The sequence below is a fragment of the Canis lupus genome, chromosome 4 (genome assembly GCF_048164855.1).
Source record: "Canis lupus baileyi chromosome 4, mCanLup2.hap1, whole genome shotgun sequence".
Classification (NCBI taxonomy): domain Eukaryota; kingdom Metazoa; phylum Chordata; class Mammalia; order Carnivora; family Canidae; genus Canis; species Canis lupus.
In genome coordinates, this window is record NC_132841.1 from 32,065,844 (window position 1) to 32,082,056 (window position 16,213).

The 16,213-nt window shown below is 39.6% G+C and overlaps 1 protein-coding gene and 2 long non-coding RNA genes across 13 annotated transcripts in view; 2 read left to right on the forward strand and 1 right to left on the reverse strand.

The window, feature by feature from the left end:
* Positions 1-13,789, reverse strand: part of LOC140632124 (uncharacterized) — a 67,766-nt gene extending 53,977 nt beyond the window's left edge. For all 4 annotated transcript variants that reach the window (XR_012029658.1, XR_012029657.1, XR_012029659.1 and 1 more), the window contains exons 1-3: positions 13,646-13,789; positions 7,326-7,443; positions 7,106-7,220 (exon numbers count right to left, since the gene is read on the reverse strand). This is a non-coding gene — a long non-coding RNA (uncharacterized lncRNA). The remainder of the gene's footprint in view (positions 1-7,105; positions 7,221-7,325; positions 7,444-13,645) is intronic.
* Positions 1-16,213, forward strand: part of NRG3 (neuregulin 3) — a 1,035,395-nt gene that overhangs the window by 835,416 nt on the left and 183,766 nt on the right. The gene's annotated exons all lie outside the window — the stretch shown is intronic.
* Positions 13,760-16,213, forward strand: part of LOC140632126 (uncharacterized) — a 47,460-nt gene continuing 45,006 nt past the window's right edge. The window contains exon 1 of one of the 2 annotated variants that reach the window (XR_012029661.1): positions 13,760-14,013. This is a non-coding gene — a long non-coding RNA (uncharacterized lncRNA). The remainder of the gene's footprint in view (positions 14,014-16,213) is intronic. The other variant, XR_012029662.1, reaches the window with a different exon arrangement.

Consider the following 16,213-nt stretch of genomic DNA (forward strand, 5'->3'; position numbering starts at 1 on the left):
TCAATCCCCCTTCAATGTCCTTTGCAACCTTATAGTTACTGTCACTTCTTGCTTTTGCAAAGACTCAACATCAGTCAGAGATGAGCAGTCAAGGCCTTCTCAAATCTTTGCTTGTGTCCAGCTCTACACATATGCACACTATTCTAGATCCTCAAGAATATGCTGGAGATTTTCAAGTTCTTGATGGATATCTTCTTCCCTACATTTTCTTTTTAAGTTTTTAACCAGCTTCTTATTTTCCCCAACTTATGTTGCTGTCTGAGGCAACAGCAATCAATGTTAAACAGTTGCAGCTCATTGATTTCACAAACTCCCTATACATAGGGTTTTTCTTACTAAACATGCTCTGAATCAGGTCAAATAAAGAGTAATCCTATGTATGAGATAAACCAAATAGTGATGATTCACTAGTTCTGGATTTCTGGGAATCTGAACACCCTTTCACTCTTCCCAGTGATTGGTGGGCTTCTCTTTATCATAGCTTCCATGGTTGCCAGATTGTTAGTTCTTAAGGTTCTCATAGATATAAGGAGAGGACAATGGGAACAGAGCTCATTAAAATGATACAAAGCTTGCTGTTCTTACCAAGCCTTTGGTTAATTTTCAGAGTTTTGAAAAAGTTTGTTTTTTTAATTTTTACCAGCATTTTCATAGATTGTTATGGGGGTGTGGAGTTTTAGAGGTCCTTATATTGGTATTACTTCTGTTATCCTAGAATCTTAAGATTTCTAGAGTTTCAGTAAAACATATCTTGATTTGAGTTTATCTTTCATTTTTCTGTTAGATTCTCAAAGGGCATTTTAAGTTTGATTTGCATCTTAAATCCTATTATTTCTTCAAATATTCTTCTTTGTCATTCCTTTTTTCCCAACCTTTTAGAATTTCTTTTGATGCATCTTCAAGCCTTTAATCTATTGATCTCTCTTATATGCTGGTTCTTTTTTTTTTTTTTTTTTTTTGGTATTGGTCTTGCTATTACATTCTGAGTGATATTTTAAATATTATCTTCTAACATACTATGTTTATAGTATACTGTGACTAATTTTTTAATAATGACTTTTTTCTATTCTCTGTATATTTGACTTGTTCTTTCTAGAATCTACCTATAAAATTGGAGTTTTTATTTCTCTCTGTTTTTGTTTTACAATTCCTTGGTTTTTGAAAACTGATTTAAAAAAATAAAAACTTTTCTCCTGAAGCAGTCTTCTATAACTCAAAAAATTGTCATTCCATCTGGAGTCAATTCCCCTTCTGTGTGTTGGATGTGATGGTTGTAATTTTAGCACAAGATTTTCATCATGAATTTGGGGATTTGGATTTGCTGGCTCATTTTTGAGTAGGATATTGTTTTGTTTCATTTTCACTTTTTCTCTCTGTTTATGCTCATTTTTTTCCCCGCTTACAAAAACCTTAGCCTGCAGTCCACACACACACACACACACACACACACACACACACACACTGTTACAATGTGATTGGACATGGTAATGCTAAGGCAATATTAGGGATATGGCAGATTGGTCACTGAGCCAGGAGACATCTGTTTCAGTATTTCATTGTGCGTCTCTAGCTGTCCTCTCTGTGGCCTTGTAGCTACCTAAAAACTAGAACTATGAGAAGTATGCAATAATGCACCCTTCCTCTCCCATCACTTTCTGTCCTTCTCAGGTCCAGGCATTAATCAGAATAAAGTAGGTAATATTTCAATGACTAATGACCCCACTACCTCTGTGGCATTTAAAAAAAAGTTTCATTTCTCATGTATGCTAATGTATGCTTTGGATGCTGTGGCTGTGTTTCATTATTTCTTTCATTTTGAGGCATAGACAGATGGGATTTTCTCTTTCTTGGTCAAGGGAATATGGAGAAACTGGTCACTGACTTCTAAAGCTTCTTCTACAAAGAGTCATATCACTTTTGCTCATATTGCATTGGCTTAAACAAGTCATAAGGTGAAATCTAACATTGATAGCACAGAAAATTAGATTTTTCTCCCAGGAGAGTCAATGAGTAATCTACTCTAGTCATCATACAGTATACATTTTCCCTCTTTCTTTCAGTGACAATAGCTTAGCTGTCAACTACCACTTTCTGCCTCAATTCCCCAAACTGCCTGGAGTATGGCTTCAGCTGTGAATATCACTCTGTGTTTCTACTCTGCATATTTGTGTTTTCTTGATTTTAGCCCAGCTGTGTTTCTGATTTTCTTTTTTTTTTTTTTGCTTGTGTGCCTCATTGTTCTATAGGAAGAGTATCGGGAGATGCCTCATATAATAAATTAAGTATGCTTTCTTGCTCAAAATATTACCCATAATCTTTTTTTGGTGGAAAAACTTCAGATTCCACGATTAAATCCAGGATTAAGTCCCTACTTTCCCACCGATCATCCCTTGGGATCTGTGTTAGTTTCAAAATACAGAACTAACGTCACCAGCATCTGGAGGGATATGGAATCTTTATATTTTCAAAAGCTTTGGTGTTAACTTATCAGGTACAATTTCCTTGTAACCAAAATGCATTCCTTGGCCTGAAATGTTATCTCATTAGTAAGTAGTAAGTATAAACTGGTGCTTATTCAGCTGAGCCATGCAATTTTTGGTTTAATAAAAGCCTAATCTTGCTCATTTGTTTATTCTCTTTACTCCCTAAAGGCTAAGGCTTTGTGACTGAATACAATGCTCAATAAACAGAAGAAAGAATATTAATTGTAGGCACTGCCATATTCCTAAGAGCTGAATTTGGCTGCAGACCAAATGGGGTTTTGGGTAGAACTGACTAAGTTGCCCTCAAGCTTCAGCTTCCAGCTGTCACAAAATGGATCTTGGTCTCAAACAAACACATTTTTCAGATAATACCCAGTTCCACTGGAGTGGATCAGCTCATCTAGCATCAGTCTGCACTCTAACCCTTTTCCTCTGTCAACCTTTACATCCCTGCACACTTTCTTCCTCTAATGCATCTGTCTAACATGTGGAATAGTGGCCACTCATTCCAACATGTCATTGGCACTGGACAAAAGGAACTCATCTTTACTCTTTTTCCACAAAATCTCACATTTCTCCAGGCAAACCATCATGTGGACAGATGTTAATTTCTTTTCCATGGCTGGCACTGAGAAAGAGGGAGTAAATTTCACATGAAAAAATGCAGGAAATGAAAGTCTTCCAATCAATAAAGCAAAGATCTCTCAATAAAGCTAGTCCTGTCTGGAGTAGTTGGCTCCCCATTGGAGGATTTCTTCAAAAAAAAGTGTGATGATAATTTGGTATCATAAGGGAGGAGATATTTGTGTGTGTGTGTTTGTGTGTGTGTGTGCATGTGTGTATGTTTCAGAGCTAATCCTTTTTTAAAAAGCTTTTTAAAAATGATTTTGGATTTTACTCTTTTGCACTATAGTCTTTATTCAACACTTACCTTTTTATTTCATCTCTCTTAGTTCTTTCCTATACTTAAAAAATATATTATATTCTCCTTAATTCTAAAAGAAGTTCCTTCTTTCCTTCAATTCTGTTTCTCTCTGAAGTATCATCTCTACCTTTTCCTTTACCAAAGAATTCGTATTTAGTTATGTATATTCTTTTTTTAGGATTTTATTTATTTATTCATGAGAGACATAGAGAGAGAGAGAGGCAGAGAGACACAGGCAGAGGGAGAAGCAGGATCCATGCAGGGAGCCTGATGCGGGCCTCAGTCCTGGGTCTCCAGGATCACGCTCTGGGCCAAAGTCAGACACTAAACTGCTGAGCCACCCAGGTACACCTGGTTATGTGTGTTATTAAAAGTGGGATACATAATACTACCCATTTGTGTCTGGCTGGTGTCCCCCCCCCAAAGTATAATGAAACTTTTAAGACAGATCTATGAGCTTGTAAAATGGGGTTACATAGTTACTTCCATGCTCATGTGAGGTCATGGGCCATGATGCATCTTCCTGAAGCATCAGTTGTACTTAATAAGACCTTGAAAACATTATGCTGTTAACAAAACAAACACAAATTATAGAGATCACTGCAAAATCTTCATGAACTTAGTATTAAGATAAGAATCTTGGGGCAACCCAGGTGGCTCAGCGGTTTAGTACCACCTTCAGACCAGGGCCTGATCCTGGAGACCTGGGATAGAGTCCCACGTTGGGCTTCCTGCATGGAGCCTGCTTCTCCCTCTGCCTGTGTCTCTGCCTCTCTCTCTCTCTCTCATGAATAAATAAATCAAAAATTAAAAAAAAAAAAATCTCAAAGCCCCATAGTAATTGCCAGACTACCACTGGAAACCTATTGGGTCCACCATAGAGGGGAGCCTAGGCATTTTGTGAGTGAAGCCACAAAAGCTCTGCAGTTAGATTTGAAAGTGCTGGACCAGTAGGGCCCCGTGGACACTCGGAACTAATCAAATGAAGCTTCTCTCCAGGGAAAAGACCCACAGTGATGAGAAACTATTGGGAGAAAACCAAATTTATCAGAATAGCTACAAAAGAAGCAAAGGGAAGAAAACATTTTGTTTTGTTTTGTTTTGTTCTTAAACAAGGAAAAGGAACAAATGCAGCATTACAGTAAATGTGAGGTCATATTTTTTGTTGTTGTCATTACTTTGCAAAAATGACAGGAGAGGGAGCTCTAGAGCCATAATGCTGGAAAAATTGTTCAGACCTACCCGCCTTCCTAAAAGTAAAGGGAGCCTCCAGGTGAGGAGCAGAAGGCGGAGGTGAAAGAGGAGAAGCAAGAAGAGCATGAGAAATGCATCATGGTTAATTTCCATACAAAGCTATTCAGGGTATTATTAGGAAGAGAAAATAAATGCCTGAAAGACATGCCCAAAACAAAACTATGACCTAACATATTTTTAAGTAGCTAACATAAGTAAAGATGCTATGGAAAGAATCTATCAGAATTAGGGAAACTCCACATTGAAGTGATTAGAAAAATTAAGCCCTAAAAAAATACAGAAATAAAAATAAAATTACAGAAAGAAAATAAACATTCCCATCGGTCTTTATCTTTGTTCTCTTGCATTTAACACTGTTGATTTTCTGGAACTCTCTCCATCTTTGACCACAGAGTAGATGATAATCCTAATTCTCCTCCAGCTGCTTCATGCTGCTCGGGCTTCTCTTTATCCCTGCCAGAGAGAGGGGGCATTTTCTAGGTTGTCTCTGGGCTGCTCTTTCAGTTCAATCTCCTCAATGGCCACAGTGACTGATAAAGTTTGAAGACATTGAGATGTGCCTGCATTCCTAACATGCCCGTGGACCAGGCAGTGGCCTTTTCTGGTGTCTCACTGGCGTCTCAGGTGGACCAGGTCCAGAGTCACCTGCTTAGTGCTTAAACCTATGCCTTCTGTAAAGTTCTATGACTTGAAAAATGGTGCTTCATTTCTTTCACTCTCTTAGACTTAAACCTCCAAAAGCTTCCATCTGTGCTCTCTTCCTCACCTGCCATTTAGTCAAATGTCCCTGTCTACTTATTTTCACTTCCAGAATATCTCTCAAATCTGTTCCCTCCTTTCACATATGACTACTGTCCTAGCTCCTTCTACATCTCTGAAGTGGGATATTGCGGTAACTTATTTGCCTTCTCTGATTTTATTGTGTTTCAACTGCCAATGATGTTGTGTAGTTCAACCACACTATGTTTGGGAGGTTTCATTTACCTAAAAAATAGTGTGGGGCTACCATTCAGTGCTGTACTTCTGTCCTGGCTCTGCCTTCTTTGAGTGACATTGGTCCTAACTTGTTTTTGTTCTTAGCACTATGTAAGGAAATAAAAGTTTTAAATGACACAAGTCAGTAGAAACTACCATACAATAACCATTAAAATAATTGCGACTGCATTAAAATATCTCACAATGTCCCTAAAATTGTTCGAGATGTCACCCTCTGGAAGTGTGTTGCTGTTCACTGCCCTTTGGATGCTCTTTTGTATGCATGAGGCAACCTCTTTGAGTACCTGCCTGAAAACATATGCAGTAGCATTTTCCTCTTTCTCACAGCACGTTGTGCCCTGATTATTTGCAATGGCACAAAACCCACCCAGCTCAGTGCAGGCCAACGTGGAGAGCCAGTTGTGGTATTGGATGAATGAAACATCTTACCCACAAAATACCCTTCTGTACTAACACAGGAGAGACAAAACAGTCTCAATTTGAGGAAGTGTTACCAGATTTACGTGTATGTAAGGCAGTACACGAGAGACTATAAACTCTGAACAGAATTTCACACAAATATGGTAGTCAAAGAAATAGCAATGAAAACTTGTCTCATTTCCGGTAGGGATGTGTGGAGACACCCTATTACTGTCTGCTATAGAGACCCTTGGACTAACGTATAGGTTCCTGTTTAGAGTCCCAAGGATCAGAAGATCGGACCCTTGTATTTTTTTTAAGATTTTATGTATTTATTCATGAGAGACACAGAGAAAGAGGCAAAGACTCAAGCAGTCAGAGAAGCAGGTTCCCTTCAGGGAGCCTGATGCGGGATGCAATCCCAGGACCCAGGATCACGACCTGAGCCAAAGGCAGACGCTCAACCACCCAGCTACCCAGGTGCCCCCGGAAGGCTTCTATTTTAAAACTCCACAGGTGAGGCTTCTTATTGGGCCCTCTTAAGTTTTCAAGGCAGACATGGTGGGCAAGAAGCACCTTCCCCTCAAAGAGAATTTTATCATTTTTTTTTTAATGACAGCAGATAGCATCACTTGGCAGCAGCAACAACCAACTCCGTTCTATTAGCAACGCTAAGCACAGATACAAAGAGTTATCTGTACACCTGCAGCCCACCATGGGCAAACTGCAAGTTGCTGGCCTACAGCTCCATGACCAGGTTTGTAAGGTGTAACTCAAGTTCTTTTATGATCTGGTGACCGCTTTGTTTGTAGTCCCATTTCTCACACCTGCATCCTTACTTGATTCCCACAAGCCAGACAGAAGGACTAGCTGGGCTGAGATCACCTAGGCAGTGGAGGAGGATAGGGGACAAAGACACTGTGCAAGTGACTAGGGGGAAGGGAGTCCTCAAAGATTTGGGGAAACTTTGATCATTAAACAACAGAGAAGTTGGCCATGGGGAAAACATATGGTTGGGCAGTCTGCCGATCATTGTTTACCTACTTACTGTATGCTGTGGAATAGGTTCATGCTAATAACAGTGTTAGTCAGCATCAGAGTTCTAGCAGAAGATGCTGGGATTTAGTGACGGGGGTCGAATTTCTTTAGAAGGGTTCCGTTGTCTAGAAAGCAAGGGAGATAAGCAGATTTGGGCCTAAAGTAATAACTGGAGTAACATGTGGGAGACAACATTTTGAGGAGTTTAAGCAAAGGATAGAAGCGCTTACTGACAGCACTAGTGGAAGATTCATGCACCAGACAATGATGACTGGCTCTCTCTGGGGTTCCTTCCACTCCCAGAACCCGGATATTGTAGCAGGCAGTGTCTTTACGCAGGACTATGAGCTAAGGGGACAGAGAAACACAGGCTGTTTCCACTGGTTACGTCAAGATTCCTCCTTAGAGTCCAAGATATTGTCTATTTCCTAGGAACAGTTCAACTACTAGGAAAGTGGTCTCTGTGAGCTCCTTTTGTTTTATCTCTTGTCCTAATCCTGGTTCTATGCAGGTGCCAACACCTAGGACAGAGGTGCTAAGCCTTGCACAAACTTCATGGCCCCAGAGAGAAGGCTTGAAATGGATTCTTATATCCATGTTTGGATTGAACCTTTGACTTCATTGTCGTGCTTGAGGTCCTTGCCTTTGGTTCTCTTTGCTTCCCTTTGGACATTCAAGCCAGTTTTCTACCCTGGATATGATTCCCCTGTACTGAATATTTATGTCTTATAGACCATTACTGACAACTATTCACCAGTTATTTGAAAATCATCTTAACACTAGTAAAATTTTTCTAGCAATCCTCTGGGTTTCTATACCTTTACTTCTTGCAGGGTGGGGAGGGGAATCTTCCTTTTGGTCAGATTTTTTTTTTTTTTTTGTATTAACAAGTGAGTAAGCCCCAGATAAATTATCATCAACCTAATTATTTTACCTACAGGCAGGAAAAGGAAGTATACTTGATCACTACCATTGACTTGGCTTAATTTTTAAGCCTCCGAATAATGAATACTATTAATTCACTCAACAGTTTTTGAATTCCCAGTTTGGATAATTCACTGTGCCCCCATTTTGTGGGGAAGGAGAAAGTGCATGTTGCATCTTGAGTTTCATTGTCTTTTATTTACTAAGTACTCAATGTTAGCTCTCCTGCTGTTGATGATCACAGAAATGATGAACGTGGCATAAGTATTACAATCTCTTTTCTATATCAAATATTTTGAAATTATAGATTAGCAATCAGACTATGAAAAACCAAGTAAAATGTACCAAAACTAAGAGAACTTTCAGGTGATCAAAAGACCTGAAATGCCAGTCAAACAGGTTTTGAAATGTGGCTAGGAGTCATCCAATTTGAGTTTTTATTTGACTGTAATATGACCTGAAGCAGAGTCCAAATCCTTAGACCTGATGAGGTGCGGGTCACTGATGTGAAGGGGAATGGGACACAGTCGGGCTGCAAAGGCTGTTACCTGTCAGTGATGCTTAACTGCGGGGGGGGGAGGGAAAGATTTGGGGAAGGTGGATGGAGGCAAAGACTTAACTGAGTCTTTCTTGGAAGGGCAAAAACAATTATATGAGGGCAAATGGCCATTTTGTCCACAGGAAGAAGAGTGGAATAAAAGTAAATGTAACAAAGGGATTTCAGGACACCAATTCCCAGAATACTAGGTGTGTGCTGGAATATTCCTATTACGCAGAGATTAATATGCTTCAGTAGGGAAAAGTTGTTATTCAAAGATGCACCAGCTATTTAATATATTGTTAAACCATGTAAGAGTGTCCATCTAAACACTATGTTTTATCTCAGGAATTTGGAGAAATTTATCTATGAAGTTGGGATCAGTAGGCCCTGAATTAGAGTATAGTATAGGAGACATATATATGAAAACTTATAGGTGCAGTCCTGACTCTTTCAGCTTCCTGACACACTGGCAAGATAGTGTTCAGAAACTATCTTTGTTTTTTTCTTTCTGTCTTCAAAAAGTGAGCTGACATATTCCAGATGGAATGGAAGCCATTAGTGGATTGCCAAGCCCTCCGACAATGAATCACAGGCATCAAGCTATGGCATTACAGAAGCGAGGGTTAATCATTGTGTCACCGGTATCTGTAGAGTTCGTAATTTTAGATTTTGGGCAAATGGAAAATTGTAATCTTCAGCTGCCTTTTGCCAGGCTACTGAGTGGCAGCAGAGTCCAGTAATGACAGAGAGAGCCAGTGAGAAGCCTGTTTACCTGGGGCAAACATGGCTTATCTCTTAAGACTGTTTGAAGAGTGCCTAGAATTTCTAGGAAGAGCAGTATTCTGGAGGATGGATATGCTCACATGTTCCTGTGACATTTGTTTCCTCCATATAACATTCATGGGATGTGATGGTAAGTTCAGATTATCTGTTCCAATAGACAAATTCAATTTAACTCTCAATATGATTCATTGCCCCCCCATGCTTTGATTTCTCTGGGCTCCTTTAAATTACCAGAGCGTCTTATATGTAAGCTGCGCTGACCAATTTCCATTTGGGGGAAGATGAGGAAAGCATCTTTTATCAAAGATTAAGAAAATTTCAGCATTGAATATAGACTTAATTTGCTATCAGAGTGCATGCTAGAAATAACAATGATCCGGGTGAAAAGAACAGTGAAATCCATTAGAGGTTACTTGTACTTACTGTGAATTTTTAAAATCAGTTTTACTCTGTTACCTCTTTGCTATCATGCATGTTTAAAGAAAGTTTAACTGGGCATTAGGAGAAAGACTAGAGATCACTCATGACAGAGAGGGGAAGGCTTGGTGTGTCCCCATGAATGAGTAGCATCTCCGACAACTGCAAACGTCTGAAAGCCAAGGGACGTGTGCAGCCTCAGTATGGACACCTGTCTCATACTTTGTACATCAGCCTGGGGCTACTTTGCATGATCTGCCTTCACTGAAAACAGATGTGCTGTTCAAGGTGATCCACTTGGTAAACTCAGATTAATGGACTAAAACTAAACTACTAGAGATGGTGACAAGCACTCAGAATCTGGGATATCATTGTGGATTTGTGGTTTACCCAGAAATACTCACCTCACGATGGAAACATGTATCTTTTAAGTCCTGACTGATGGTGTGAAAACACTAAGGTTAATAAAGAAGGGAAGGGTCATCTATGAAGCAGTGTAAGCACCGGACTCTACTCTGTGATTGTGCTCAATCCTCACAACAATCTTCTGAGGCAGCACAAATGCTTAGTTCATGGAGGTGGAAATCACAAGCTAGAGAGTATTAAAGAACTTGTCTGAACCTGTGTGACTCGGGTGGGGAGCCAGGCCCCCATACATCCTCTAAATCATTCTACCCTCCAGGAAGGGACCTGTGTTGGCTGAATTGCAGACGTATCCAGCAATTTTGTGGTAGCATGACGAGGAATTAGAGACCTTGATTACGTGGGTGTAGGGGTTGGTCTAGAAATATGTGTTAGAAATGCTTAGTTACTATCTTTGTAAATTGACATAAATATCTCTGCACTTATTTGTGTAAGACTCTCCATGACAGGATAGGTCGGGAAATCCAATCTCCCATCCATCTCCTGACAAATCAATGAAGACAACTGCCTTGACAAAAGTACGCTGATTGCATCTTTGCTGAAGGGCACATTTTACTAAACATTAGTTCAGTAATTTCACTTGTAAATCTTAGAAATCTTGTTATTTATAATTACTCACCTTAAAGGATTCATTTCTTTCTTTCTTTTCTTTCTTGTTATTTATAATTACTCACCTTAAAGGATTCATTTCTTTCTTTCTTTCTTTCTTTCTTTCTTTCTTTCTTTCTTTCTTTCTTTCTTTCTTTCTTTCTTCTTCTTCTTTTCCTTCCTTCCTTCCTTCCTTCCTTCCTTCCTTCCTTCCTTCCTTCCTTCCTTCCTTCCTTCCTTCCTTCCTTCCTCTTTTTCTTTGAAAGTTATGAGAGAAGTAAGAATCTCTGATGCCCTTTGACAAGATTGTAGATAAAGAAAGGATGGCCTTTGAAGTTACTTTGGTGTTGATGAAAGAGTATGGACTTGGTTCAATCATATTTATTAGTGCTGTGACCTTGAGCAAATCACTTAAACCATCTACTCTTCCATTTCCTTAACTATAAAATAGAGGCAATAATATATTGCCCCAGAGTTGTGGTGAGAATTAAATGAGATAAATGGTACAAAAGCATTTACCCCAGGGGTGCCTCGGTGGCTTGGTCAGTTGAAAGACCATCTCTTGATTTTGGATCAGGTCATGATCTCAGGGTCATGACATTGACTCCTGCATAGGGCTCCTTGCTCAGTGGGGAGTCTACTTGAGATTATCTCTCTCCCTCTCCCTTTGCCCCTCCTCCCACGTGATCTCTCTCTCTCTCTCTCTCTCTCTAATAAGTAAATAAATCTTGAAAAAAATAAAAACATTTACTCCAATATTTTGAACACTGTAGGTGCACAGTGAATACTAGTGACACGATTATAACTATTATTGCTGTAATCACATCTGGGAAAATCATTTCTTCTCTCCAAGCCTCAGATTCCTCTCTTTTAAAGTGAGGCTTAAATGAGAAAACACATGTGAAATTTTGCCACAACCCACAGCCCTGATAAATGTGAATAACTTTCTCAATCCTCTTTTACCCAGACACCCTTTTATTACCAAGTAACTGCCCTTTGCTGGGTTTGGGACTATGGACAGTCAATACTGACCGTGTTTCCAAGAGCCCCGGTGCCTAAGTATGGTCTGTCAGTTTTTTTGGGGGGAAGACATACATCATCTAGTTTACCTTGCCTGATCAAAATAAATTGTCACATGTGGGATATTAGGCATCAGTTGGCTTCCTGCTTTAGGAAACATGCTGCCTTACTTATCAGGGTTAGAGCACCCAGGTATATTGAAGTCAGTCATACAACTTTTCATCAGCTCGTCTGAGAACTCATTGTTTTGATCTAGTCAGTGCTCTTCCAGATGTAATGTGCACACAAATCCCCTGATGATCTTCTGAAAATGAAGCTTCCGTTCCAGGAGGTCTGGGTCAAGGCCAGAGGTTCTGAATTTCGCAGGTCCCCGGTGGTGACAGTGCCACATAATCACTTGTTGAGCAGACAGTCTCGGAGTCCTTACACGTGTTTGGTGGGTAGTTAATGAGCTCACACCCTATTTAGATGATTGCTTTGACTGGCAGAAATTAGCAGACATTCCATTCACGTCATGTATTCTCCACGCTAAGCTCTGCGTTCCTTTTGCAACACCTCTTCCTTGTAGGTGAAGACAAAGGAATATTACTTCTGTGCCACATTCTCTGTGAACGTTCCCTGGCTCACCTCCCTTCCAAAACAGCACATCCTTTCATTCAGTGCACTCCTAGGTGCGGGGCATGTACCTAAGTTTAATGATTATCCTTTTCTTTTGTATTTTTTTCCTCTATTTTACATTCTTGATGATAATAGAGCATCATGAGGGAACTCTATATTCAGTTCCCAGCACCTCGTGCCGTCTTGGCAGATGCTAGATGCTCAAAAAGCTCAGGAGGCCAAGAGTATACAGTAAAACAAGCAGCATCAGTTGGATGCAGACCAACTTGAGTTTGAATTCTTGCTCCCCTGCAATCAATCGAGAGTTAAACAAGTAGCTTAGCTTTTCTTCACCTATAAAAATTAAGATGTTTCACCTGACTCTATAAAGCTGCTGTGAGGATTATACAATAATATCTGTGTGGCATGTTGCTCCAGCCCCTGAGGGAGTAGCCAGGAAACGTTAATATTGTGGTTTATTATTATTACTAACATTACTGGATTTTTTTGAGAATTACCTCAAATAATATAAAATATTAGAATGCAGTTCTTTCCCTTCTATTTTAGAGTGGATGAATTCATGGTATATTGATTTTCCTGTAGTCTTATAGCATTCAGTTTTGTTATTGGGACTCTCAAATGTTCATAGAATAAGGTCTATCTAAATAAATGTAAAACAAAATGTACAATATAGCCTATTATCATTCATTTCACATGTTAGGCCCTTGAAAGATGCTTTTGAACTAGGTCATGAGAAAACTTCCTTCAAGCAATATTTCTTACGTTTAAACAACTTCGTGACCAAGAGGGTTTGGAGTTCCCAAGGTCAATCATTTGCTAACATACTTACTTAATTTGCAAACTGGGATACATCGTTTGCTGTGGCTCTCGTGTTCCTTTTCACTGCTGTTTTTATACCCCAATCCCCTCTGATCCATCTGGCCAAGAACTTGCCTGAGATGTTCTCTCCCTCCTGGTGCCTCACTCTTTACAGCAGAGATAAATGGATTAAGAACATGAAATAATTGAAGCACATCAAGTGGAGAAGACAATCACTTTCCATAGAGCTGCCTGCATTGATTGCAATTTGAATGCATGATGACTTCTTTCCCGGGAGTGTGAAGAAGAAATCGTTCATAAAACACCCAGGAAGTCTCTCAAGGAAACTAATTAATGGCATTATTATCTTAAGCACAGCAAAGATTATTGAAAAGTTTCCTGTGACTCAAAATACTTTAGAAAACAAATTATGATTACCTTGGATACTGCGCCTTAATGAATCTTCTACTGATTTCCTGTATGTTTACAGAGAGGTTTCGGGCTTTATTTTCAACTATTTACACAGCATTTGGAGAAGAGGGCTTCGTAGGCACTGGAAAGAGAAAGTCATTTTCTGCAATTGCGTGTCATAAAGAACCAAGAACTTGGAACGCAGGGGAAAAAAATAGAGTCCCATTTCCATGTCCTGCCGTACTTGTAGCATTTCCCTAGAATATATAAACTAGAAGTTAGTGAGCTGAATGGAAGGGTGATGAGCATATCCAGGTGTGCTAGGCTACGCCACAGTTTTTACGACAGCGGTTACACCAATCGACATTTCACTTGCTTTGTGTCCTTAACAACAGGTTGGTATTTTGTACTTTTCAATTTTGCCACCTTTACATAGACGCATGTATCTTTTCTTGGACATAATTTAAAATTCCTTCACCATATTTTTTTATGTGTTATGACCATTTGGACCCCCACCCCACCCCTCTATCAGTGCTTCTCAAACCTTGTGCCCAACTTTCTCTTTGGTTGCCAGCCTTTTCCACATTGATCAAGAATACTTCTTTATATTTTCAGAATACTTGCTCTGTGTGTATGTGGAGTGTGTGTGTGTTGGGAACATCTTCCCCCTCTACAATTTGTACTTTCACTTGGTTTATGATGCTTTTTGATGAATCAATATTAATTCTGGATTTTAGTGTAAATTTTACCTATGTTTAGTTTATTTAATTTATTTGTGTGTGTGTGTCTCATCTAAGAAATGAATCTCTACCATGAATTTCTTTTTTTTTTTTGACATTTTTTTAATTTATTTATGATAGTCATACAGAGAGAGAGAGAGAGGCAGAGACACAACAGGCAGAGGGAGAAGCAGGCTCCATGCACCGGGAGCCTGATGTGGGATTCGATCCCGGGTCTCCAGGATCGCGCCCTGGGCCAAAGGCAGGCGCCAAACCGCTGCGCCACCCAGGGATCCCCTGAATTTCTTAAAATATACTCCTATATGACTTCCAAAAATTGTATGTCTTTGTTTTTCACATTTAGATCTTTCATCTATCGTAAATTGAATTTTGTTTTACTGGTGTATCAAGCAGATTCAGCTAGGAGACAGACCTCACCAGTTTTGTTTTGTTTTGTTTTGTTTTTTTGAGTAATTTAATATAAAGAACGGTTAGCAGATGTAAACTATATAGTGTATGTAATTATGTAACTAGAAAGACAACACACACACACACACACACACACACACACACAAAGCGCCTTGAATTCTTACAGAGGTAGCCACTGCAGGGAGCAGCTATCATAGGTACATTTGGCTGTGTGATTGGGGAAACAGGGAGAGTGACATTAGTGACACATATTAGCACACAGGAGGGGACTCATGTGTTGAAACTCAGGCATCTAAGGAGGGGGTGCATCTCTGTTGGTTCTGAGATCTCTGAGCTCAGACGAGGGGCACTGGCCAGCTGGAACCATGTTTCTGAGAGTGTGGTGAAGTCTTGCAAGTACGGAAAAACTAGGGACTGTATTTAACTGCTGCTATGGGCAGGCGCTGCCTCTGCCTGTTGACACTCACAGGACCAGAAAGCCAACCAGAAGCCAACAAGAAGCCATAATTTGGAGGAGCTGCTACAAAGCCTCCCAAACTTCTATCTCCATTTCCCCCAGTTTAGTGAGACCATCACACTTGGCTTGGGAGCCACTGTGGTCAGGAACCCATTTCCAGAGCAAAAGCCGGAGGAGTCAAAGGGCTCCCTCACCTCTTTTGATTCCCACTCACTTTTAAGCTGTCTGTGATCACAGTTCCACACTGCTGGGTTCCCAGCATCTGCAGACTTATTGCTAGTTGTATACAGTTCCCAGCATCTGCAAAGAGTTATTGCTAGTTGTATACAACAAGGAGGGTGGGTCAGTCCATTAGTCTAACACTCTGAAAGCCAAGGGGCTTACATCTTTGTTTCTCTTCAGTTTTCATTCCTCTGATAATAAAAATCATTTATAAATCATTGTTGTATTTATTTAGGGGGTGCAATTTCTTGACATATTTTTGTTCTATATTTAAATTTTTACCTTAAAGTGAAATGGCGTGTTTATAGTTTGCTAGCAAGGTTTTGCTGGGGACAAACTTGCTTGTCTAGATGTGTCTCTATTTGCCTCATTCTTAAAAGATCATTTTACTGGATATAAGATTCTAGCCAGGCATCTCCTTTCGTTAGCACAATAAAGATACCCTGATTTCTTCTGACACTGTTATTAGTCTGTTATTTCTTTGTAGGTAAACAGCCTTTTAAACTGATTTTAATATTTTTGTTTCCATTTTTGAAATTCTGGAGTTTCACTGTAATTAATCTTACACACATTTCTTTATTCTCTGCTTGGAATTCTCTGACATCTCAAATCTGTGTTTACTTCATCCTTTCTGGAATTCTCATCCATTATGTCTTCAAATGTTGCACTATTCCATTCCTTTTCTTTTCTCTTTTGGAAACTTTAAATGTGTATCAGATCCTCTTGGTCCTCTGTGTCTCTTAATTATTTTATTTTTTCACTTTTCTC